Below are 24813 nucleotides of genomic sequence, written 5' to 3'. Positions count from 1 at the left end.
ATGTACTGACGGACAGGCCATGTCGAGCAGAGCAGATGGTGACTAAATAATCGCATGAAATCAGCGAAAGGTAATTATTCGTGAATTCCAAAGTGATACCAGCAGTACAGCTAGCCCAGTGACTATGCGTAGTGAATTAAAAAGAATGTGTTATAATGATCGAGGAGCTCCTGATAAGCTACAAATTTCTGCAGTCAATGCTAAGCGACGTTTGAGGCGGTGCAAAAAGAGCGACGCGACAGCACAATGGATGACTGGAAATGAGTGATTTGGAGTGGCAATCTGATGGAAGTGTATGGGTTTCGCAAATGCTGGAGAACGTTAGTTGCCGTCATGTGTAGCGCCAAAAGTGAAGTATGGAGGAGGTGGTGTTACGGTATGAGGGTGTTTTTCGTGGTTAGGGTGTGGTCGCCTTATTGCGCTTAAGAAAACGCTGAATGGAGAATGATATGAAGTTGTACAGCATTGTGTACTGCGTACAGTATAGCAACAGTTCGAAGACGACGACTGTTTGTATTACAATAACAGTTCACCCTGTTGTAAAGCAGCATCTATGAGGCATTGGTTCGCGGTCAGTAACGTTCCTGAATTGGATTGACCTGCCCAGAGTCCCGACATGAACCCAATCGAACATTTCTGGGATGAGTCAGATGGCCGATAACAATGCATCATGCTGTAAAGCAGCATCTATGAGGCACTGATTTGTGGTCAAAACGTTCCTGAACTGGATTGACCTGCCCAGAGTCCCGACATGAACCCAGTGGAATATTTCTGGGATGAGTCAGATGGTCGATAACAATGCACCATGTTGTAAAGCAGCATCTATGAGGCACTGGTTTGTGGTCAATAACGTTCCTGAGTTGGATTGACCCGTCCAGAGTCCCGACATGAACCCAATGGAATATTTCTGGGATGAGTCAGATGGTCGATAACAATGCACACTGTTGTAAAGAAGCACTGGTTTGTGGTCAATAACGTACCTGAATTGGATTGACCTGCCCACAGGCCCGACATGAACCCAATGGAATATTTCTGGGATGAGTCAGATGGCCGATAACAATGCATCATGCTGCAAAGCAGCATCTATGAGGCACTGGTTTGTGGTCAATAATATTCCTGAATTGGATTGACCTGCCCAGAATCCCGACATGAACCCAGTGGAATATTTCTGGGATGAGTCAGATGGTCGACAACAATGCACCATGCTGTAAAGCAGCATCTATGAGGCACTGGTTTGTGGTCAATAACGTTCCTGAATTGGATTGACCTGTCCAGAGTCTGAGTCAAATGGTCCATTTCGTTGCAAACCTCAACGTCCAACACCACCACCTCCTCTAGTTTCGGCTGTAGAGGGACGATTGGCTGCCACTCCTCCACAGACATTCAGGTACCTAACTGAAATGTCGCCACCAGAGCACAAGGCAACATAAAGGAGAAGGGTGAACACATCCCATATAAAAGTTAACCGGATACTTTTGACTAGGTAGTGTATTATACCAGCAGCAGAAATTAATGTAGTTCCATTCCAAAAAGCGAAATTGATACCAACATCTCTCAAATTAATATACGTAGGTACATAAAAATACTATGCGTTATTTGATTTATATTGTCACCACGAAGCGCACGGATCCACACATTGCTACTTCAATTAACAGTTAATTACACTGTAACAAAAGCGAGTATCAGTTGCAGACAAACTGCATGTACATTCGTTCTAGGGCATGACATATTGTAATGTATACTAACTGATTTGAGGCGGTCCTCCACTATTCTTTCTCGTGATCCAACTTCTTCGCCGGCCGGCGTGGCCGAGCGGTTCTAGGCGCTTCAGTCTGGAACCGCGCGACCGCTACGGTCGCAGGTTCGAATCCTGCCTCGGGCATGGATGTGTGTGATGTCCTTAGGTTAGTTAGGTTTGAGTAGTTCTAAGATCTAGGGGACTGATGACCTCAGCTGTTAAGTCCCATAGTGCTCAGAGCAATTTGAACCATTCTTTTTTTCTGAACTTTTTTCTAAACCGTTTTCTGTTTTCATCTAAATGAACATTAGAACAGAATTGTAAGATCTTAAAGAGTTCAGAAAATATCGGAGATGGGCAGCTTCGTTGAATCACAGGAGCAGTTTCACTAAAACGTTGATTGAACAACTTTCGGTGTAACGTAAGGATCACCTGTGTTTTAGTTTGAGTCACAGGTTTTGTGTCCATCTCGATACTGATCAAAGATCATCATTCACATCTCATACAGGTGTGACGATACACTTAGACTGGAATATAAGCACAGCCAGATAACGTCGTAATACAGGTCATATTCAGGCGAATATAGCAAACATGTGGTGGCATTGATTCACAGACCAGGCAGCGGGCCAAGGGCTAAACCCTGGAGGACAATGAGAGCACATTTTCCCATGATGATTTCGCCAACAGACGAAGGACTCGTTGATATTTGTTTCTCATGTAGCTATCGAACGACCTGAGTACAGTGTTAAAGAAATTAAACTGTTTCAGTTTCAAAAGCAATATATCAAAATTAATGGTATCAGACACCGTATAGAAATAAACTAATGTCGATATGGTTGCTTCGCATATACCTATTGTTTGATATTAGTAGTCCCATTAATGAATGCAGTTGCTGTGAAATGGCGTTTTCTGAGGTCCCTTTAATAATTATCATCATTATTATACACCGAAACGCTAAAGAAACTGGTATAAGCATGCCTATTCAAATACAGAGATGTCTAAAGAGCCAGAATACGGCACTGCGGTCGGCAACGCCTATATAAGACAACAAGTGTCTGGAGCAGTTGTTAGATCGGTTACTGCTGCTACAATGGCAGGTTGTCAAGATTTAAGTGAGTTTGAACTTAGTGTTATAGTCGGCGCACGAGCGAGCGATGGGACACAGCATCTCCGAGGTAGCGATTTCCCGTATGACCATTTCACAAGCGATGGGACACAGCATCTCCGAGGAAGCGATTTCCCGTACGACCATTTCACAAGTGTAAAGTGAATATCAGGAATCCGGTAAAACATCAAATCTCCCACATCGCTGCAGCCGGTAAAAGATCCTATAAGAACGGGACCAACAACCACTGGAGAGAATTGCTCATCGTGATATAAATGTAACACTTCCTCTACTTGCTGCAGGTTTCAATGCTGGGCCATCAACAACTGTCAGCGTATGAATCATTCAACGAAATATCATCGATATGGGCTTTCGGAGCCGAAGGCCCACTCGTGTACCCTTGACGACTGCAGGACACAAAGCTTTACGTCTTGCCTGGGCCCATCAACACTGACATTAGACTGATGATGACTGGAAACATGTTGCCTGGTGGGACGAGTCCCATCTTAAATTGTATCGAGTTGATGGACGTGTACAGATATGGAGAAAACCTCATGAATCCATGGGCCCTGCATGTCAGCAGCGGTCTGTTCAAGCTGGTGGAGGCTCTGTACTGGTGCGGGGCGTGCGCAGTTGGAGTGATTTGGGACCCCTGGTACGTCTAGATATGACTCGAACAGATGACTTGTACGTAAGCATCCTGACCTGCATCAATTCATGTCCATTGTACATTCCGACGGACTTGGGCAGTTCAAACAGGACAATGCGACATCCCACACGTCCAGAACTGCTACAGAGTGGCTCCAGGAACACTCTTCTGGGTTTAAACGCTTCCGCTGGCCACCAAACTCGCCAGATATGAACATTATTGAGCATATCTGGTATGCCTTGCAACGTGCCGTTCAGAAGAGATCTCTACCCCCTGGTACTCTACGGATTTCTGGACAGCCCTGCAGGATTCATGGTGTCAGTTCCCTCCAGCACTACTTCAGCCATTAATCGAGTCCATACCACGTCGTGTTGCGGTACTTCTGCGTGCTTGCGGAGGCCCTACACGATATTAGGCAGGTGTACCAGTTTCCTCGGCTCTACGGTGTAACAAGGTAGTCTGTGGCTGATCACATACAACGTTTCCCAAAGCTTTTGATACTGTGGGTTATATGCTGAACAGACTGTAACCTATCGCTTATTTTGGATTATCATTCTTGGCTGCACGTAGGTTAAATTAATCTTTGGTTGCACTTAGTAGGATATGTACCACTAATGAGAGGCAAACTGAATTTGTCTATCAGATCCGAAATAACAATTTCGGTTACGTTTTTAATAGCGACTATGGTCACTACCCCACAACCTGAGAAAAAATTTACGCGGTGCCTTTCAGAACTGTGCTTGTGGATGCAAGTTTTAAGAAAAAGTGCGGAAGTGCTATTTTGTAACTGTGATGAATGAAAATTTCTCGCAAGCAAAGAGCGGACTGATGTCGAGAGAGGTAGTCGTTTAATTCGCCTGCAGATGCTTGAAAAACGGCAACAGATTTTATCTTTTCTAGGGCAAGGCTACGTAGTTTATCCACAGAGCTGAAGCATTCAACTCGCAGTATACAACGGAATGGACATGGCTGATTTTTACGTTACGCACGTTTTGCTTCCCTTTATTCCGTAGTTTTCTGCATGTTTCATAAAGTTCAAGTGTTGGATTGCGCTTGTATCTTCCGTATGCACAATATCGCTTCCTTGGAGCAGAAGTTGTCTTTGCTTCGCCAGAAGGATGATGAATACGAGGGTGGTTTCATAAGTCTGTGTAAATTTCCATGAAAGTATGGAACATTTCTGTTGCGCCTTCATGCTAAGTAAGCTTGATTATTCCAAGGGTTGTATAAAGGATTTTAACAATGTAGAGTCCACTGTTGACAGCCGTATGAATTGGTCAGTGTGTCGACTGCGACTGAAAATGGAGAAAACTGGGTTTCGTGTTGTTATTAAACTTTTTCGTTTGAAAGGTTGGACTGTGGCACAAATCAACACAAAATTGGATGAAGTTCACACTGAGTCTGCTGCATGATTGAACACTACTTACTTTTGGATTAATGAATTGGAAGGTGGCCGGACAAGCACCGAAGACGAAGCGCCTCCAGTCGTCCAGTTGACGTCACCACAATGGAAAATCAGTGAAATGGTAATGTAAGAACACCGAATAAAAATTCGTGAGCATGCTGAGTCTGTAGGCATCTTAACTGAACGAGTGCATAATATCCTGCACAGAGAATTAGCTATGAAGAAGCTATGTGCGAGGAGGGTGCCTCGATTGCTCACAGTCGACCAAATGCGCATCCGGCATACCATTTCAACACCATGTCTAGCTACGTTTAATCGCAATTCGAAAGACATTTTGCGCCGATTTGTGGCTGTTCCTCATTACACACCAGAGTTAAAACCCCATCAAAAAGTGCACCAAAGAAGCCAAATACCATATTCCTAAGGAATAATCTTCATAGATTACTCGGAAAAAGGCAGGACCATAACTGGACCCTGTTATGCTTCATTCTTGGATCGTTAAAACTTGCGTTGGCTGAAAAAAGACCAAGGTTATCAAGAAAAAAGTGCTCTTTCACCAGGATAATGTACCATCAGAGACAACGCATCAGGGACCACAATGGTGAAAGTATGTCAACTGGACTTCGAACTTGTTCCTCACCCTCCCTGTTCACCAAACTTAGCCCCAAGTGAATTCTCCCTGTTCCGTAGCTTGAAACTTTGGCTTGCTGGGAATAAATTTTCATCAAATGAGGACGTGATAGTTGCAATCAGCGCGTATTTTGCAGTGTTTGACAGAACCTATATTTCCGATGGGATGAAAAAGCTGGAGGATCGCTGGAGCAAGTGTATATCCCTCAAAGGGATTATGTCTAGAAGCAAGGTGAGTTGTTTAAGAAAAAAACCATTTTTCTTACTTTTTTACGAGACTTTTCAAACGACCATTTTGTCCTGAAGTGCAGTTATTTTTCTAGTAAATTCCATAACTTTGTTGTCTAATGTTCATTAATTACTTATATCTTATCAGCACAAATCTGGACAGTCTTTTTCTATGGCATCATTTTTGATGCATTATGTTCCATTAAGCGCGACTTTTTTCTAGTGATCTGCATGGACTATATTAAGAATACCACATCGTGAACAGAAAGACCAGGAGCAGATGTCTAACTGATTAAAATTACTTTATGTGTCCTTTAGATTGCAGATATATCAATGAGAGTGGCGGCGTGCCGTGTGATGCGTTGGATCAAGAGGAGTAATGCTCATATAGAGCGAAATCATCTTTTTAATTTATCTGCAAAGTTAGAGTTTATTTGCACGACATCATTCATGTATGCCAGAGTGATAACACGCATTTATTGCGACACGAGTAAGGACAAGCTCTATTATTAGAATGATACTTTTCAAATTTGGTTGATTTAATGATGGTTCCGACTAAATTTTTCTAATTCTAGGCATTTATTACAAGATACGAGAACTCGTTTACTCTTTCGTCTTTAGCATCCTAAGAACTCAGTATCTTCATTTTTAACTCACAACTTAAAATATGAATTACACCGTCCTCACGATCAATCCTTAGAGCCGTTTAACCTGAGAGACAAACAGTGTCCGAGGAAATAGTTGCTTATAGCCACGTCTTCGTAGAAGAATTTCTTGGAAGTACAGCATGTAGAATAGGTCGTAAAACTCGTCAAAGTACGGTCGAACGCACACAGCCGTAGCAGCGTCTCAACGATAAGTCTCATAATGACCGCCTTAGGATTACCCACGCAACTGCTGCTTTCGCATATACGAAAACTGAGCCTAGTGAAACATGCGCCCGCACAAAAATCTATGAAATTTGCACCCAGTATTCTGGGAAACTACCTGATCACAAAGTCACGGTCTACCTGCACCACGCGATTCCTACTCCACAAGAAACGTTTCGTATACCCGTACTGTGAGGTACTTTGACGCCCTGCCCGAACGGCGTCGATGTCGCCATGCAAGTGACAAGCAACATTATCACCTTGCTGCTGGAAGAAAGGCGCTACCAATAGTCGTTTTCTACGATATGCTCTCTTATATATGCATATTGCACTAGTTCTAGTTGTTTTAACTTTTAAACATGCTTTTCCTTCTTTCTACTTCGCAACTGGAAAACCTTAAAAGATGGCTTTTTTGTTATTACGTAAGTCATTTTCTAATTCTTATCCTTCTAATATGTACATAATTTTATGACACTCTTGTATCTTCCACATGGCAATACTGACAATGACATATTTTAAGCCACGTATAAAGGGCAGTCCATGTACCGCTGGAAGAGGGAGGAGATCTGATATCATCTACGAAGGCTATTCAGGAAGTATGATCCTATCGGTCGCGGAACAGAAACCACAGTGAAATCAAAAATGTTTTATTTGCAACAGTTAGCTACACCTTTCAGCTACTTCTGTACATAGCCGCCGCTCCGATTTATACATTTGTCGTAACGTTGTACCAACTTTCCAATACCCTCGTCATAAAAGACAGCCGCCTGTGCTTTCCGCCTCTTTTCTGTGCTGACCTAGAGCTCGTTATCTGCGCCAGAACGATTTTCTTCATAGCCAGTGGTTCATGTAAGCAGAGATGAAACTCAGAGAAAGCCAATTACGGACTGTATTGTGTGTGGTCAAACACTTCCCATCGAAAACTCTGCAGGAGCATCTCCATTGCCCCTGCAGAGAGCGGCCAACAATCGAGGTGTTGAGATCAAAAGAGGAACATGTCACTTGACAATAAGTTTCGGGTGTATTGAAAAAACTGTATAATCTTGAGTAGTATTATTCCCAAATCTTATAGTTAGTCCCATAAGCTCATCAGGAAGACTCTTATACCAAAATCTGTAATCATAGAATAAAGACAAATAACAGAAAATGGTAACGGAAAATGACTTACATATTCCCTTTTCGATTTAAACAACACTCATTTTATCATAAATACCGTGCAACAAATTTTTTTTATTTTCAAGCGAAATATTCTTTTTAGTCATTTCAGCACGTTCATACACATTCCTATTATTTGTATAAACATTCATAACTAAACAATACATATGAAAATAGACGATATAAAGGAAGACAATATCCTTTTTAGTGCCTTGCCTTGTAACATGGAGGCGTTAACTCCATATTTTTTACTTATTAAACAACCACGTTTATTTTGACACACACGTATGTTCATAAGCTTGTCAGTCTTGTCCACTGTCTCAAACTTCACTTTCAGATTCATTGTCTTTGTTAATGGCACATTCTTATCAAAATACTCACAAAAATGCAAAGGGACAGCTTCAATCATGCTTGAAACATCCTGTAGTTTCTCAGGTTTCAGAGGACTGATGTCCATGTATGCTCTCGGTACGTTATGAAAATGAGGAACTATACCAGTCGTAACAAGAGGAAATTCATATTTCACCATTCCACTGCTACTGGGGGAAAAAAGAGACGCATTTTGACTGAATAGTTTACTCAAATACTTCGTGTACTGTATCAAGCTGCAGTGCTGCCATCGCGCCTCAACTTCTTTTAAGCGATGTAGGGACTTGTCTCTTTGACAAGTCCGTTTTCTGCACATAATGAAATTTTAACACTGGTTTGGACAGGGAAAAAAATAATTGAACAAGTCCCATTTTACAACTACAGTAATAACTCATACCCAAAAACTGATGAAAAATTCCCTTTTTGATCTGAAAGCCTCAATTATTCTCATGAAGAAGGAAGCGCATGAGAGTTATGTGGGCTGCAAGGCATCATGCAAAATCTCTCATCAGGCCCTCATACTTGGTGGGAGACTTAACGTGCACACTGTGCGTTCACAACTGAAAACGATGTGACGTGATCGACCGGCATACTACAGACACTGCCCAACACAAATGTGAAAAAGCTTTATCGGATTTTCGCCTCTATTTCCATTTTGTGCTAGATCGGACTTTACTTTCCGTATAGCGTTCGTAAATACATCGTTTTAATAATTATGACAACGCATCTTATGTGCATTACATGCTCAGACATAGGCAGGGATCGTATTCTGTTTAATAATTTGTTTTAAAGTATGCTCTGTTAAGCAGAACAGATAAGATTTTTAAATTTCGTTTTTTTAATGTGGTTTTTATGTTTTTCATTGTATTTTCTAAAAATTTTGTCATCAAATAAAAATTTTTGATTACGTCCGCCAGAAAGTAAAATAAATTATTATCACTTCTGATTAGAAAAACTTTGTCGTTACAGTTCTTTTTCGAGTATCTCGATTCCTGTTCTTCAGTGCACCATGAAGGGGCACTCAGATTCTCTACCATCCTGTTAAGTTGCAGAGTTCAAACAGGGGAAATAGTGGACCATTTCTGGATCCAAATTTCGCTGAGCATGATACATGATACTTATCAGGACGCGCATCACTCACGTGGTGCTCAAACTACCCTATAGTTTACAGTATACTGTTTTTGAACTACCTTCCCTACATACAAAACCGCAAATTACAACTGAGTACTAATGATATTCCGACACGCTTAAAACAGCCAGACGCCTTAAAAATAATCATTGCGGCAGTTAGGCAGATTCTGGGATATCCACCGGCGTCTCGACCACCGGGTTCTCAATATCCTCAAAAAGGGAAACCATCGGTAGATCATTATTATAAAAGGAAGAGGTCATCCTCTCTCATCCAACGATTGTAGAAAATATTGTTCAGATAGTTCCCCAACACTAACTTTGAAGTGTGCAGAGTAGCCTAATCGAGTTAAAACCGTAAACAGTCTAACTGCCGGTGGAACATTTCAAATAATTTCGATTACGAAGCAGGCAGAAATACAGCTGACAGTAACATAACATAAAGATGTATGTCAGCCAGTAATAACAATAATGGATACTGGTCCACAGTTTGGTTGGCTACAGATCTTTCAAGCACCTCTAGCAGAAAATTGGTACGTTAATAGCTATTTTTATGTAAAAGATACATCCTTCCTCTTCTCCATTAATACTTAACTGTTGGAAAAGAACGTTCTAGACGCATTGTATACAGACGTGGATCAATCTCAGTAGGTGCTAATTTGCAGTCAGTTGAATCTCTTGAGTATAGTAATAATACGAAAAAACATTTGAGAGAGAAGTACTATGAGTAATATAATTTAAGCTTTTTTCAGTGGGTAAAATCGTGTAGTTTGGTGGTTCAACAGCTAACTGTCTGACTAAAACTCCAGAGAATAGAAGAATCGAAGCCCCATTTAGATGTAGAATTACTTCCGGACTTACCACAGCTTTTAACTTTGGCAATACTTATGTCTGCATCGTGGTCCGTATTCGACGTTGCACAGTAGTTTTCCCTATAAATGGCACGGCGAAGAAGTTTTCAAATAGGATGAAAGCAAGAACGTGTCAGCTACACGTGAACCACGCCTAGTGAATGTTGAACCAAACTTCGAGTTTAACACTGGTATGGGACTACTTTTCAAATAACAGTTACCGATTAATTCTATTAACACAATTTATTGATGAAACTAAATTCCTTCATAATTCAGATAACTGCTAATGCAATGTCATCATAATTACTATGTAAATGTGGATTATGACTATATCAACCATCAGTTAATTGAACTCATTTTCCCGGCAATCTTACAGTTGTTACGTACGTGACTTCCTGCTAATCCAGTACTGTTGAACGCAGTCACAATACTGAACAACACTGAGTATGTTATTTCAGCACAACGATGTGGTGAGAGACATACAAATTAAATGTAAATATGAATCAGCTGCCGCCGTCATATTTGCTGGTAATAGAGATCCACAGAACTCTCTCTCTCTCTCCTCTCTCTCTCTCTTTCTCTCTTGGCGCAGTGGTTAGCACACTGGACTCGCATTCGGGAGGACGACGGTTCAATCCCGTCTCCGGCCATCCTGATTTAGGTTTTCCGTGATTTCCCTAAATCGCTTCAGGCAAATGCCGGGATGGTTCCTTTGAAAGGGCACGGCCGATTTCCTTCCCCATCCTTCCCTCACCCGAGCTTGCGCTCCGTCTCTAATGACCTCGTTGTCGACGGGACGTTAAACACTAATTTCCTCCTCCTCCTCCTCCTCCTCTCTTTCTCTCTCTCCCGTGTGTGTGTGTGTGTGTGTGTGTGTGTGTGTGTGTGTGGACAAGGAGAAGAAGGTGGGGAGAATAGGGAGCGGAGTGGGGCAGTGATAGGGGGAAGGGCTGATGAATGAAAATTAACACAGTACACAAACAGTTCACTCACACTATAAACATTTCTACTCTCATCAAGAAAGCAGCGATGTATGAATAACCACACCAACTACTAACACTAAATTTGAAAATTGCAGGTGAATTCACATTGAAATTAAAAACAGAAATTAGGCATAGTTAATTACTCGATTTATTACAAATTGATTCGATACTAGCTCCGAACACACAGACTGATAACGGCAAGACGTCGGCGATATCCTAGCGTTTTACAACTTTTTAGGGTTTAGATGCCCTCGCGGCTTCCCCCCCTCGGAGGTTCGAGTCCTCCCTCGGGCATGGGTGTGTGCGTTGTCCTTAACGTAAGTTAGTTTAAGTTAGGTTAAGTAGTGTGTCAGCTTATGGACCGATCACTTCAGCGGTTTGATCCCATAAGACCTTACCATAAATTTCCAAATTTTTGGTGCCCTGCGGCAAGTATAGAATTTAACAAGAATTATATTTCTCGGAAACATGACTCATAATTAACAATTAGAATACAAACACAAACGATTGTGTATTAAAAAAAATTATTAGGACTGTTGGAAATTATTCGATCCTTTAATTAACAAACACACTGAAACGCCAAAGAAGCTGGTACAAGCATGCGTATTCAAAAAATGGTTCAAATGGCTCTGAGCACTATGGGACTTAACATCTGAGGTTTTCAGTCCCCTAGAACTTAGAACTACTTAAACCTAACTAACCCAATGACATCACACACATCCATGCCCGAGGCAGGATTCGAACCTGCTACCGTAGCGGTCGCGCAGTTCCAGACTGTAGCGCCTAGAACCGCTCGGCCAGCCCGGGCGGCATGCGTATTCAAATTAGGAGATACGTAAACAGGCAGAATACGGCGCTGCGGTTGGCAACGCCTGTATAAGTGTCTGGCGTAGTGTTAGATCGGTTACTGATGGTACAATGGCAGGTTATCAAGATTTAAGTATGTTTGAACGTGGTGTTATAGTCGGCGCACGAGCGAGCGATGGGACACAGCACCTCCGAGGTAGTGATTTCTCGTACGACCATTTCACAAGAGTAAAGTGAATATCAGGAATCCGGTAAAACATCAAATGTCTCACATCGCTGCAGCCCGTAAAAGATCCTGCAAGAACGGGACCAACAACGACTAGAGAGAATAGTTCAACGTGACATAAATTTAACACTTCCGCTAATTGCTGCAGATTACAATGCTGGGCCATCAACAACAGTCAGAGTGTGAACCATTCAACTAAATATCATCGATATGTGCTTTCGGAGCCGAAGGCCCACTCGTGTACCTTTGATTATTGCACGACATAAAGTTTTACGCCTTCCCTGGGCCCGTCAACACTGTCATTGGATTGTTGATGACTGGAAACATGTAGCCTGGTCGGACGAGTCTCGTTTTAAATGTATCGAGTGGATGGACGTGTACGGATATGGAAACAACCTCATGAACCCATGGGCCCTGCATGTCAGCAGGGGGTCTGTTCAAGCTGATGGAGGCTCAGTAAAGGTGAGAGGCGTGTGCAGTTGGAGTGATATGGGACTCCTATTACGTCTAGATTCGAGTCTAACAGATGACATGTACGTAAGCATCCTGTCTGTTCACTTGCATCCATTCATGTCCATTGCGCATTCCGACGGACTTGGGCAATTCAGACAGGACAATGCGACATCCCACACGTCCAGAATTGCTACAGAGTGGCTCCAGGAACACTCTTCTGGGTTTAAACACTTCCGCTGGCCACCAAACTCCCCAGATGTGAACATTATTGAGCATATCTGGTATGCATTGGAACGCGCTGTTCAGAAGAGATCTCCACCCTCTCGTACTCTTACGGATCTATGGACAGCCCTGCATGGTCCATGGTGTCAATTTCCTTCAGCACTACTTCAGACATTAGTCGAGTCCATGCCGTGTCGTGTTGCGGCACTTCTGCATGCTCGAGGGGGCCCTACGCGTTATTAGACAGGTGTACCAGTTTCTGTGGCTCTTCAGTGTATATGAGTTAATAAGTATTCTCCTGGTTCTTTTGTGTCATTCATTTTATACCTAATACTCCTACGGATTACCGGAGTTACAATTGAATGTGTCTGTGGTGTTATTTCTTGAAACATTTTGTATTGTTCATAGAACACTGTATACTTTTCAGACTGCTAACCGTCTTTATTACACTTTTTACTGGTTTCGGTTTGTCGAACATGTTGCAACTATCGTCTTACAGAAAACTGCACCTAATCTTTTTCTTTATTGTTAACTTACTCAATTAGACACTTTTCGAAAATGAACTGCTGGTTTCATCAAGCGCTAACGTTTGTGTGTGTTACAACATTTTTCAAACAAAACGCCAAGTCGCCATCTGAAACAATTGATAACAACATAAGCAAGCAATCCTGTCACAGTAAATCAATGCAGTACTTGGAATTGCTTTTCTAGATGGTAATAAACTGCTGAAGGTGTTTACAATGCCTCGTAACTGCGTTGCAACTTGTTTACGTGACGCTAGTGCTGCAAAAATTGCTACAATAAATAGGACGGTGTGAAACACAAAGGAGCCTGTAATACGTACTGCATTCAGTATCTGAAGAGAACGAATGCTCTTATGTTACATATAAAATAACAATGACAACATCTGCATCCACCGTTTCTGCTTCTGAAGAATTGCAAAGTTGCGAGATAAGCCATTTCTCTTCCAGCTAATGTTTCCACTGCAATGTATCAAAAGAAGCTCATTACAGAGCTATATTTAGCACACTTGTTTTACTAGCATTCTAGTAAAAGTAAATACTCAAGATTTCAGCGCTCGACCGATCTCCTGCAAAGAAAGCTTCATGTATTTACGTATGCATTGACGTTTTCCGGCATCACTCTGAGCAAATAGTCTCACTTAACTAAAGCAACTTGAGTTTGTTCCACGTACTGTATCAACTGACGTGTTGAACGGCATAAACTAACAACAGTCTTCTATCGAAGCCTGTAGTGAGCAATAAACTAGAAGCACTGCTTTGCGTCAGCACGCCAGGCATGCATGGTGCAGAAATCACGTTTGCTCAGAAGGCCGAGTTCCTGTTCGAGAGGAGGTAAAATAGCGACTGCTGCCGACCTTGGTATCCTTCAGGAGCGCCTAAATCGATTCCACCTTTCGCCTGAGTTAGTACTAATTTATCTAGGAAGTTACAAGTCTGCCTGCAACGCATTCACAGCGCCAGTCTACTCACTCTCGTGCAAAAGGCCACAGTCCTGTTTAGCGATGTATTCATTTCTCATAAAACACATTTGCAATAACATGTTAGTTAATTAGTTACATTTTCATAGATCATATTCACGATGAACGTTACGATGTGGAACGCGTCCACTGAATTAATAGAGACCACAAGTTAAAATAAAAATTATATAGTATTTACAGATTTTTTCTGTGTAAATCGCTATTTATTTCTACTCAAGAATTCATGTGTTCGACAGCATTATCCCATACGAGATCAGTGAATTAAATAGGCAAAATATGTTAACTTACTGACTTTTGTGTACCCAATACTAGCAGTTATTCTTATAGCAAAAAATAGCCAGACCTAAACATTTTACCATGGCGTTTCCTGTTCAAGTTTTCATCACTATGCGTACCTCATAACTTAGAACTCTCTACCCTGTTTATCAGGTCTTGTTGATTAACTAGGTTAATAGATGGGATATTTTTGATAGTGCAAAATTGGATGAACTGTGTTTTTCCAAAGTTTAAAGCTAGCACATATGGTGCAAAACCAGTCAGTAACTTTGACAAAAACATTATTTAATAATTTCGCTGTTGATGCTTCTTTGCTTAGTTTCACGAAAACACTTGTATCACCTACAAACAGGGCTAATTATACCCCCTGTTTTAAATAAAATAGTGGATCATTAACGTAAAGCAAGGAGAGTAGTGGTCCAATCATCGAACCCTGTGGGCATCCCACTGTAGTTTTTCCCCATGCAGATGATGTGGCCTCTCTCCTTGTATTACTCGAACAGCATAGAGAAGCTTCCTCCATTTTGTTTCTTAAATGGACATGCGCTGAAATATGTATTCCACGAAAACCTATTATGACTGATACAGTCAAATGCGTTCGATAAGTCACAGAAAAACTCAAATGTGAGTTACTAAGTATTTCATAACTGCACAGTTTGGTGACAACATTAGAATATATTGTCTTCTCATGACAACATTAGAATATATTGTCTTCTCAAAAGTTTGGAAAATGATGTAAGGAGTAACATTGGACGGTTTTTATCAACATGTGAGGCGTCATCCTCCTCATAGAGAGGCCTAACATTGGCATATTTTAAACGACTGAGTAAACACGCTGACTTAATGATGCAGCACACAAGTGATTAATAATATTATATGTTATAGGTCCAGAACTTGTTAGTGGCTTTTAAGCGTTATTGTCCGCCCCACACGAACTGTTACTTTTTAGAATCATGGTGGCCTACAATATCTCAGATGGGAATTTGAGTTTAATATTTATTTCACTGAATATCCTTTGTATCGCTGTTTCAATGCCTTGTTTTGCTTTCTCTTCTGAATCGTTCTCATCAATTTTTTAAAAATAATTCTTAAACATGTCTACTACACATGAGCTGTCTATCAGAATTCTCTCATTCTTTGTAACAGAAATATAACTTTGCCTTCTATGACTTCTTTCCCTGATTTGATTTTATTGGTTGATCTCTCAGTTTCAGACAAGAGGTGCATACTCTTAAAACTTTTTGCAATTTTTCTTAGTATGTTGCAGTGCTGTTCATAATGTGAAAGTATTTCTGGATCATTACTTGTTCTGGCTATTTTGTAAATGGCTTTTTTACGTTGTACTGCAGTTAATTATCTTTTTAACAAAATTACTTTCAAAAATGGATACAAACTCATTGTGAATTGCGTTGAATCTGCATCTGGCATTGAGCTGTTCTAAACTTCAACCCAATCAACATATTTTAAGCTTTCTTTAAATTTTTCAGTTGTTTTGGCATTAATCTGTCTCAATGTTTTCTTTGAGTGTGTTTGAACTGCGCACAGAGATAAGTTATGTTATACAACTGACTGTCCATCGTGATCTGGCAATCTATTTACCACTTGTTGCATGAATAAATTATCTATAACGGCCCTACCATCTTGAGCAGCTCGGATATGGACGTGTGAAACTGATTTAAGTGGCTAACAGCATTCTGTACGTTACCTTTCCTGTAAAATGTAAGTTAAAATCAACACAAATTAATAACCCTGTCTTTCGGCCTGACAAGCAGAACAACAAACTATCAAAATAGTGCATGAAAATTTCACTGTTACCCAATGGGTATCCTGTATATTTTGGCAATCTCAAGAATCACATGTCCCAGTATTAATTCACAAACTCATGCATCTATAACCCAATCCATATACAAATTACTTAGTTCTGTATTACTGTATTTACATTTGCTTTTTATGAATGCAACAACTGCTCCTTTATCCACATTGTGGCCACAAGAACAGGCCGGCAATTTATAACCACTTACATTAAGATCTTCCATTCCTGTGTTTATATCGTATTCAGACAAACAAATAACATCTATTATTTTCAGTTACTAAGATTTTCACAAAAATGATCAATTCCTTTATTTCTTATCCTCCCTCCCCTCAGCATACTGATAAAAAAAATGTCGTGTGACGAGGGCCTCCCGTCGGGTAGACCGCTCGCCTGGTGCAAGTCTTATGATTTGACGCCACTTCGGCGACTTGCGCGTCGATGGGGATGAAATGATGATGATTAGGACAACATAACACCCATTCCCTGAGCGATGAAACATGCAGATGAACTGCACACACATTGCAGCAAACCTCAACAACATCATCAGCATGAATGTGGATGTATTAAAAAAAATCCCTCTTATCGATAATTGTAACAGTTATTTGCTGAAATTTACTCATTATTGTGCATGTAGTATTCCTTTCTAATCGAAAGAAAATTCGTCTCTGGATATTCGTTTATACAACACAAAACTTTCCCTTAGTTGTAAACATGACTTTTTATGAAAAGCACAACAGCATAAAGTAACTTTCAAGAATTAAATACATTCTACACCTAGCCTTTAGTGATATGAAAATCTGTCTGAATGTATGTTGCAAGTAAATTATATTACTCGCCCAGAAGCAGTTGGCATTTACAGGATAAAATTTTCTCCACAATGCGGAATCACATCAAGTTGACATTGAATGTGTGTCTAAGGAACTGTAATAGCTTCTATCCAAATCCAATCTCACAGTCCTCATGAGCTAATTGCCATTCAACAAATTCACAAAAATGGTTAATGGGAGGCATGTTAGGTAAATCACAGGTATTGCCTGTCTTAGATATCCCTTTCTGTACATGGAAGAACATCTTCTGTTGAAATACAGAATGATAGAGGCTATTGCTTTGGGGTTCTACAATTTTCCTGCCCCAGATGCCATTGATAACTATATCCAGAACCCCTAATAGATGAAATCACCTATGGCACTCAATGACGCCACAGGCCAGCAATTAATCTATCTGTTATATAAAGCAGAGTATCTGTGTGTATGTCTGGCATCTCCTCCCAAACCCCTGGATCGATTTCAATGAAATATGTCACTGAAACAGCAGGCCTTACAAGTATCAGCACTGTGGGGTTTATAACCTCCTAGCTCCCATAGCAGATACATCAGAAAAAATTTGTCTTTTCCAGCCCCTGGCATATAGGATGCCCAGTACAACACATGTTGTATGAGACCAGTGTTGGCCTGCTAAATCAATCTGTTTTGCATGGCAGCCTACATGTAAGGGACAAGAAACTGTTATCAGAGCCCCAATAAACAGGCTGCCCTGCATGAGAGGCATGTCGTGTAGGAGAAGTATTGGGCTGTTTTATCGACTTCCTTTGCATGGTAGCCTATATGTCAGGGGTAAATAAAGTATTTTCAAGCCCCTGATGAGTAGCTCACCCTGCATGACAAACGTGTTGGCCTGCTTTATTGAACTGTGTTGCAGGAGCTACACATACTGATGAGCGAGGCTGAGGACAGCTTGAGATGGATAGAGGAGGGGATGTACAGAAGGAAGAAGAGGAGGAAATAGACAGCGAGAGGGGGAGGTGCATGAGGCAGGTGGAAGGTGTAGAGGGGTGATTTTCAGATGGGGAAGAAAGAGGGGGACCTGGAGATGGAAAGAGAGAGGGTGATGAGGATATGGTCAGGAGGAGTGGGGAGGAAGATATGTTCAGAGAGAGGAGGTGGAGGAAATGGAGAAAGAGACAGTGAGGAGAAGATGAAGAGACAGAGAGAATGGAGAGGAGGAAACAGACAGATGGAGGTGAAAGGATGAAGTGGACAGCCAGAGGGAGGAAGAGGTGGACACAAAGAAGGGGAGTAGGAAGAGGTGTGTTCATATAAATGTCAGACACAAGCATGGGCAAATGCCTTGGTGAAAGAACTAGTTATGAATAATTATAAATCACTCTTAAGGATATCATCTTACACTTAGTCAGCCATCATCACAGATCAGTTGGCATGAGGCTTAGTGAAAGCACTGTCACACCACTGTCTCTATCAGTAAGTCAACTGTATACAGACAGGTCTTTGGTTTGTCATCATAGGAAGTATGCGCAGAGAAGTAGATGCATATCACCTGCTGTACAGCAGATAGCAGCAAGCTTCACAGTCAATTACATCCCTAAAGCAGTATCAAGTGTTGCGTCAGCAAAGGATATGAAATCCATGTTCCATCCCTTACAAGCACCTGTGTTGCTTTTCATTTCGGCCTGGCGTCACGCTTCATGGTCCACTGACGGGATTATGACACGTCCACTTCTCTTTCGCCCGCATATTGAGCACATTCATTGTAGTAGAAACCTTACGCTCCACGTGATCCGAAGCAACAAAAGGTGATTATGATTTTTCAGCCCTCCTGTTTCGCACCCTCCGCTGGCGTGGTCACAGAGGGAGCGATATTGACACATGACTGAATGAAACGGTGACGGATCCCTCTAAGATCTCCCAGTTTGGCAAAACCATCCCTGCCACCTGCGCACGTTTGTTGGGCACTTTAAAAATGTCCCTGACAGAGGCAGCCATTCACTGTTTCATACGCGCCTGTGCTTTGGGCTACCACCTCAACTGAGTGATGCTGCGTCGCTGAACTAGCACCTGATGGTCGCGTGAGGAATCTAGATGGTGTCGAAAGGGTGTGTGACGTCAACGGCTAGAAATCCCCCGTGATCACGCCACAACAGGACGCGAAACAGGAGGGCTGAAAACACGTAACCACCCTTTGCTGCTTGGGATCACTTTCAAATTTCGTCAGATGGTTTTGAACAGTCCGCAGTGTTTGACCCTGCACACTAGAGCAAAAATTGCGGTCGTGCAATAGACCAAAGGGGTGCGATCACGTTTAATGGGATAGTAGGATCACAATGCCCTTAGTGAATGGTTGATTCCTCAGGACGGTGTCAGCAGTATCAAAGATTGTCAATAGCGTCGTCCTGTTGCTCATCGCATTGTGATCTGTCGTATTCGACCGCGAACTGTGTGGGAATCAGCGAGCCTCAAGGGAAGGGGTGGTTTCATCGACGCCCTATATGCCACACCCTGAGGCCTTTTCGTGTCGATTTCCTCGGCCACCTGTAAGAAAAGCGAGCGATTTCAATGCTGGGCATCGCTGTTATAACCTCTTTTGCAGAAGCGTCAAGACAAGGGGTGAAATGCGGCTAAGTAGAGTGACGACTGGCCCATCGTTTAACACATCCACGTTGGCGTTGGACAGAATTGTGGTGAAGCTTGGTACCAATGCGAGGTCATTAACCCACCTTACATCCCACATGAACTTCTGAGCTGTAGCCTTTTTTTCGTATGTGTCGGCACCTTGCTGTTTGGAGCGTCGCCGAGCACATAGGTGACGTTGCGAAGTGCAATGTTTTTGCACTATTACAGAGGAAGGCTGTAGGCGCCTTTGAGCCAACAAACTTCTGCGTTGCGATGGGAGACAACTGTAGACTTTCGAAAAGTGACCATTTGTGTTGCTCGGTGAAACTTTTGCTTAATACGGGGCGTAAATTACCCACACTATATAAATCCTTTATTTGATAATAGGAGCACTCAACGACTTCCAAGAAACGTTAAACATATTTCAAATTATTTATTTCAAGTTCCTGCTACCAGTCACTTTTTATTTCATGCTTAATCTAACGTAATGCAACGCGTTTCGAACATGTTCTGTTCATCTTCAAGCGTTTGTACATATATACATAGAGAAATGTTACTTAAAAATAAACAGTCCTAAACTAGATTAATCTAGAACACTTTGTCCATTGTCTTTACTGTAGCTGCTGGTGTGGCATTTGGGGAGGAAGGAGGGGGGCAGTGTATATCTAGAAATCGAAATCAGTGATGTCATCTGCTGGTTTTCTTATTTGTTGTTGACTATGTATATCACAGCAATTTCATCTTCTTGCTGCTTCACTTGCATCACTGGTGTAATGGCGGAGCTGTTGATTGACATTACACTTTTGCACATTATATTTTGTCACTGATTGCCACTGTACAAATTGCTTCGATGTTATAAACACAACACGAGATAGCGTAACATCGAAGCAATTTGTGCAGTGGCAATCAGTGACAAAATATAATGTGCAATAGTGTAATGTCAATCAACAGTTCCGCCATTACACCAGTGATGCAAGTGAAGCAGCAAGAAGATGAAATTGCTGTGATATACATAGTCAACAACAAATAAGAGAACCAGCAGAAGACATCACTGATTTCGATTTCTAGATATACACTGGCCCCCTCCTTCCGCCCCGAATGCCACACACGCAGCTACAGTAAAATCAATGGACAAAGTGTTCTAGATTAATCTAGTTTAAGACTGTTTATTTTTAAGTAACATTTCTCTATGTATGTATGTATAAACGCTTGAATATGAACAGAACATGTTCGAAACGCGTTGCATTATGTTAGATTAAGCATAAAATAAAAAGTGACTGGTAGCAGGAACATGAAATAAATAATTATCCCACACAGTCACGGTTCACAAACATAGCCATTATGGCTGAAAATAATAATAATTTCGAATCTTTTCTAAACTTTTTCTCGCTTACATGCTGAAAGTGAAATATTTTACAAATTAACTCATTTGTTGTAAAGCGAACAGATATTTGAAATTTTTTGTACAAGGAAATTCGATTCTTGAATAGGCTCTGAGTTTCACATCATTTACACACTTATTTCATGTCACTGAAGCTTCCACAGATGGTAGTTCTTTTTTTCTGGACAGTTCCTGTTGCCCTTTTTACTTTTAGCCACCGTCATGCCACTGAACGGACGATTAAGTATGTAAAGGAAGGCGAAAACCGGGGAGCCTGGAACGATATAGTATTGGAAGGAGGGTAAAACAGAATTACTAGAGAATACGGGCTCGGTATTAGGAATGATAGAGGAAAACGACTCCTAGAACTCTAAAAAGTTGTCGCAAATATTAGCAAATGCGCTGTACAACACTCACAAGAGGAGGCGGTATACGTAGAAAAAGTCTTGGCGACGAAGGAAGATATCAAATGGTTCATGGGGATGGGGAGAAGGGGGCGGGGGGGGGGGGGGGGCTAGAGACTTTGAACTTAGAAACTGGAGTGTTAAGTTGAACTCAGAAGCAGATGTACAGGGTGACAATTATTGAACTATATGAAATATAATCGTCATAACTCCTGAACGGTTAGAGTGAGGACTTCAAACTGCATGGTTGGCCGCGGGGCATGATTGAAATTAGTATGTGCATATGGTTTGGTTTAGCGACGAAGTCCACTGTCATTTGGATGGGTTCGTCAGTACGCAAAATTGTCGCATTTGAGGGATTGAGAATCCGCATTATGCGATCGAGAAGTCTCTACACCCTCAGTGGGTGACTGTGTGGTGCGCAATGTCCACTCACGGAATAATCGGTGTAATATTCCTTGATGGGACGGTGACTACCGAACGGTACTTGAAGGTTTGGGAATATGATTTCATCCCCATTATCCAAAGTGACCCTGATTTCGATGAGATGCGGTTCATGCAATACGGAGCTCGACCCCATCGAAGCAGGAGAGTGTTTGGAGTAGCACTTTGCAGACTGCAATCTGGCTCTGAGGTACCCAGAGGCCGCTGGCACGGGCCTCGATTGACCGCCATATTTTCCAGGTCTGAACACATGCGAGTCCTATTTGTGGGGCTTTATTGTAGACAAGATGTACAGCAATAACTCTAAAACCATTGCTGAGCTGAAACAGCCACTGAGTTGGTCATCGACAGCATCGACTTTGCGACACTTCAGTGGGTCATGCAGAATTTCGTGTTCATCTGCACCACATCATCGCCAATGATGGCAGGCATATCGAACATATCATAACCTAAATCCGAATATCTGTAGTGACGTTTACATGTTGAATAAAGTGTGTGCACGCCGTAGTTTGTAGATGGTTCAAATGGCTCTGAGCACTGTGGGACTTAACATCTGAGGTCATCAGTCCCCTAGAACTTAGAACTACTTAAACCTAACTAACCTAAGGACATCACACACATCCATGTCCGACGCAGGATTCGAACCTGCGACAGTAGCGGTCAAACGGTTCCAGACTGAAGCGCCTAGAACCGCTCGGCCAGTAGTTTGTAGATAATTTACGTTTTTTTTATATATATAGTTCAATAACTGTCACCCTGTGCATTCAGATCACAATTTAATGATGATAAAGAGTGGATTGAATTTTAAGAAAAGCGTCGGGACCAAACAATATGGAAAGAAGTGGGATACGGAAGTAGGCTATAAATGCTGCGATCATGAATACCGCAGTGGACAGTCCTGTTGAAGAAGAATGCAGACCTCAGAAAAGGGTAGTCATAGATGTTGGACAGACAAGGATAACACCAAGGAAGGTAACTGAATAAACTTTAGGTAGCAGAGAAAATGATTCAGATGATCGAGAAAAGAAGGAAACACAAACATGTTCAGGAAAGAGAATGAATTCACTTTTAAACGCAGAACGCAGAGGACAGAGCGAATAGGGGCAAAGAGTACTGGGTAGTAATAAGGTCTTAATTATACCTCAAGAACTTAAAGCTATGTAATTAATTGTTTGTTTATTTACAGTACATATATGAGCACTGACACTCATTGGGATCCTCGCGCCGAAGTACCGTAGCACGCTGCTAGAGGACCCAAAACAAAATGACGTGTGCAACAAACTGTCTGCTTACGTGACCGAAGATGAGTCTCGACCTGGAAACAAAGGGGATCCAATATTAGAGCCAGAGTTTGACAGAGCGTTGTAAGACTTGGGATCAAACGGGGCAGAAGCGATAGATAAAATTCCTTAGGAATTTCTAAAATCATTAGAAGAATTGGCAACATAATGATTATTCCAGTTCGATTTTTAGACTCTAAGAGACTCTATGACTAGCCTTTGTATCATCGCACTTTCAGCAGAACACCATCCCCACAATCCCGAAGATAGCGAAGGGAGATAAGTGCTAAAACTGTCGCACAATCAGCTTAACACTGCATGCATCCTAATTGCTGAAAATAATATAGAATACCCTGAAAAATGAAAAACACAATTGAAGTTGTGTTAGATGACGATTCGTTTGGCTTTATGGAAAGTAAAGGCAACACAGAGAGAATTCTGACGTTGCATTTGATACTAGAGGCAATAGTTATAAAAAGCCGAGACACTCTCGTAGAGTTTGCCGAATTAGAAAAAGCGCCCGACGAATTAAAATTGTGCAGGAGGTTCGAAATTCTCAGGGAAGCGGTTGTAAGCAATGGGAACAATAAGAATGGAAGACCGAGAGAGAAGTGCTCGGATTAGAAAGGAAATAAGGTAGGTATGCATTCTTTCTGTACATCGAAGAAGCAATGACGAAAATAGAATAAAGGTTTCGGAGAGGAAATAAATCGAGAATGAAAGGCTACCAACGATAAAAAAAAATTACAGGAACTATGGAATGGAATTAAGAGTCTAATGAACACAGAATATAGATCGAGAGTAAACCACAGAAAATCTAAAGCAACAAGTAGTATTGGAAATGAGACTGAAGCTAAATGTAATATCAAAGTTGGGGACCATGCACAAGACGAAGTGAAGGAACTCTATAACATTGGAAAGAAAGAACGCATGGCGCAGGCAGCAAGGAGCATATCAGAAACAGACTAACACAAGCAAAGAGTGCACTCCGCGCTAAAAGAAGTTTACTACTGTCAAATATAGGCCTCAACTCGAGGAATACATTTGTGAGAATGTATGTCAGGAGCTCAGCACTGTATGGTAGTGAAGCGTGGACCGTGGGAAAACCGGAAAAGAAGAGAATCGGAGCGCTTCAGATGTGGTGATACAGAAATAAGCGGTAAAGCAAATGCACTTAAAAGAATAGCAACTGAAGCGGTTCTGCACAGAATCACCGACGAAAGAAATATATTGAAAACACTGACTAAAAGAACAGGGAGGATAATAGGACACCAGGGGATCATTTCCATGTTTCCATTACGAGTCGTATAGGGCAGATACTGTAGAGGAGGACCGAGACTGGAATATATCTAAGAAATAACTGAGAATGCTGGGTGAGATGAAGAGGTTGGATCATGAGAAAGAATAGTGGATGACCGCCTCAAATCAGTTAGAATATATTACAATATGTCATGCTCCCAGAACGAACGTACATGCAGTTTGTCTGCAA

The 24813-nt window shown here is 41.6% G+C and overlaps 1 long non-coding RNA gene across 1 annotated transcript in view; it reads right to left on the bottom strand.

Annotated features, from left to right (window-relative positions):
• Positions 1 to 23349, bottom strand: part of LOC124721757 — a 436081-nt gene extending 412732 nt beyond the window's left edge. Inside the window, exon 1 of the long non-coding RNA XR_007006390.1 lies at positions 23250 to 23349. This is a non-coding gene — a long non-coding RNA (uncharacterized LOC124721757). The remainder of the gene's footprint in view (positions 1 to 23249) is intronic.
• Positions 23350 to 24813: the final 1464 nt, after the last annotated feature.

The sequence above is a fragment of the Schistocerca piceifrons genome, chromosome X, assembly GCF_021461385.2.
Source record: "Schistocerca piceifrons isolate TAMUIC-IGC-003096 chromosome X, iqSchPice1.1, whole genome shotgun sequence".
Lineage (NCBI taxonomy): Eukaryota > Metazoa > Arthropoda > Insecta > Orthoptera > Acrididae > Schistocerca > Schistocerca piceifrons.
This window is presented reverse-complemented; position numbering and strand designations above follow the sequence as displayed.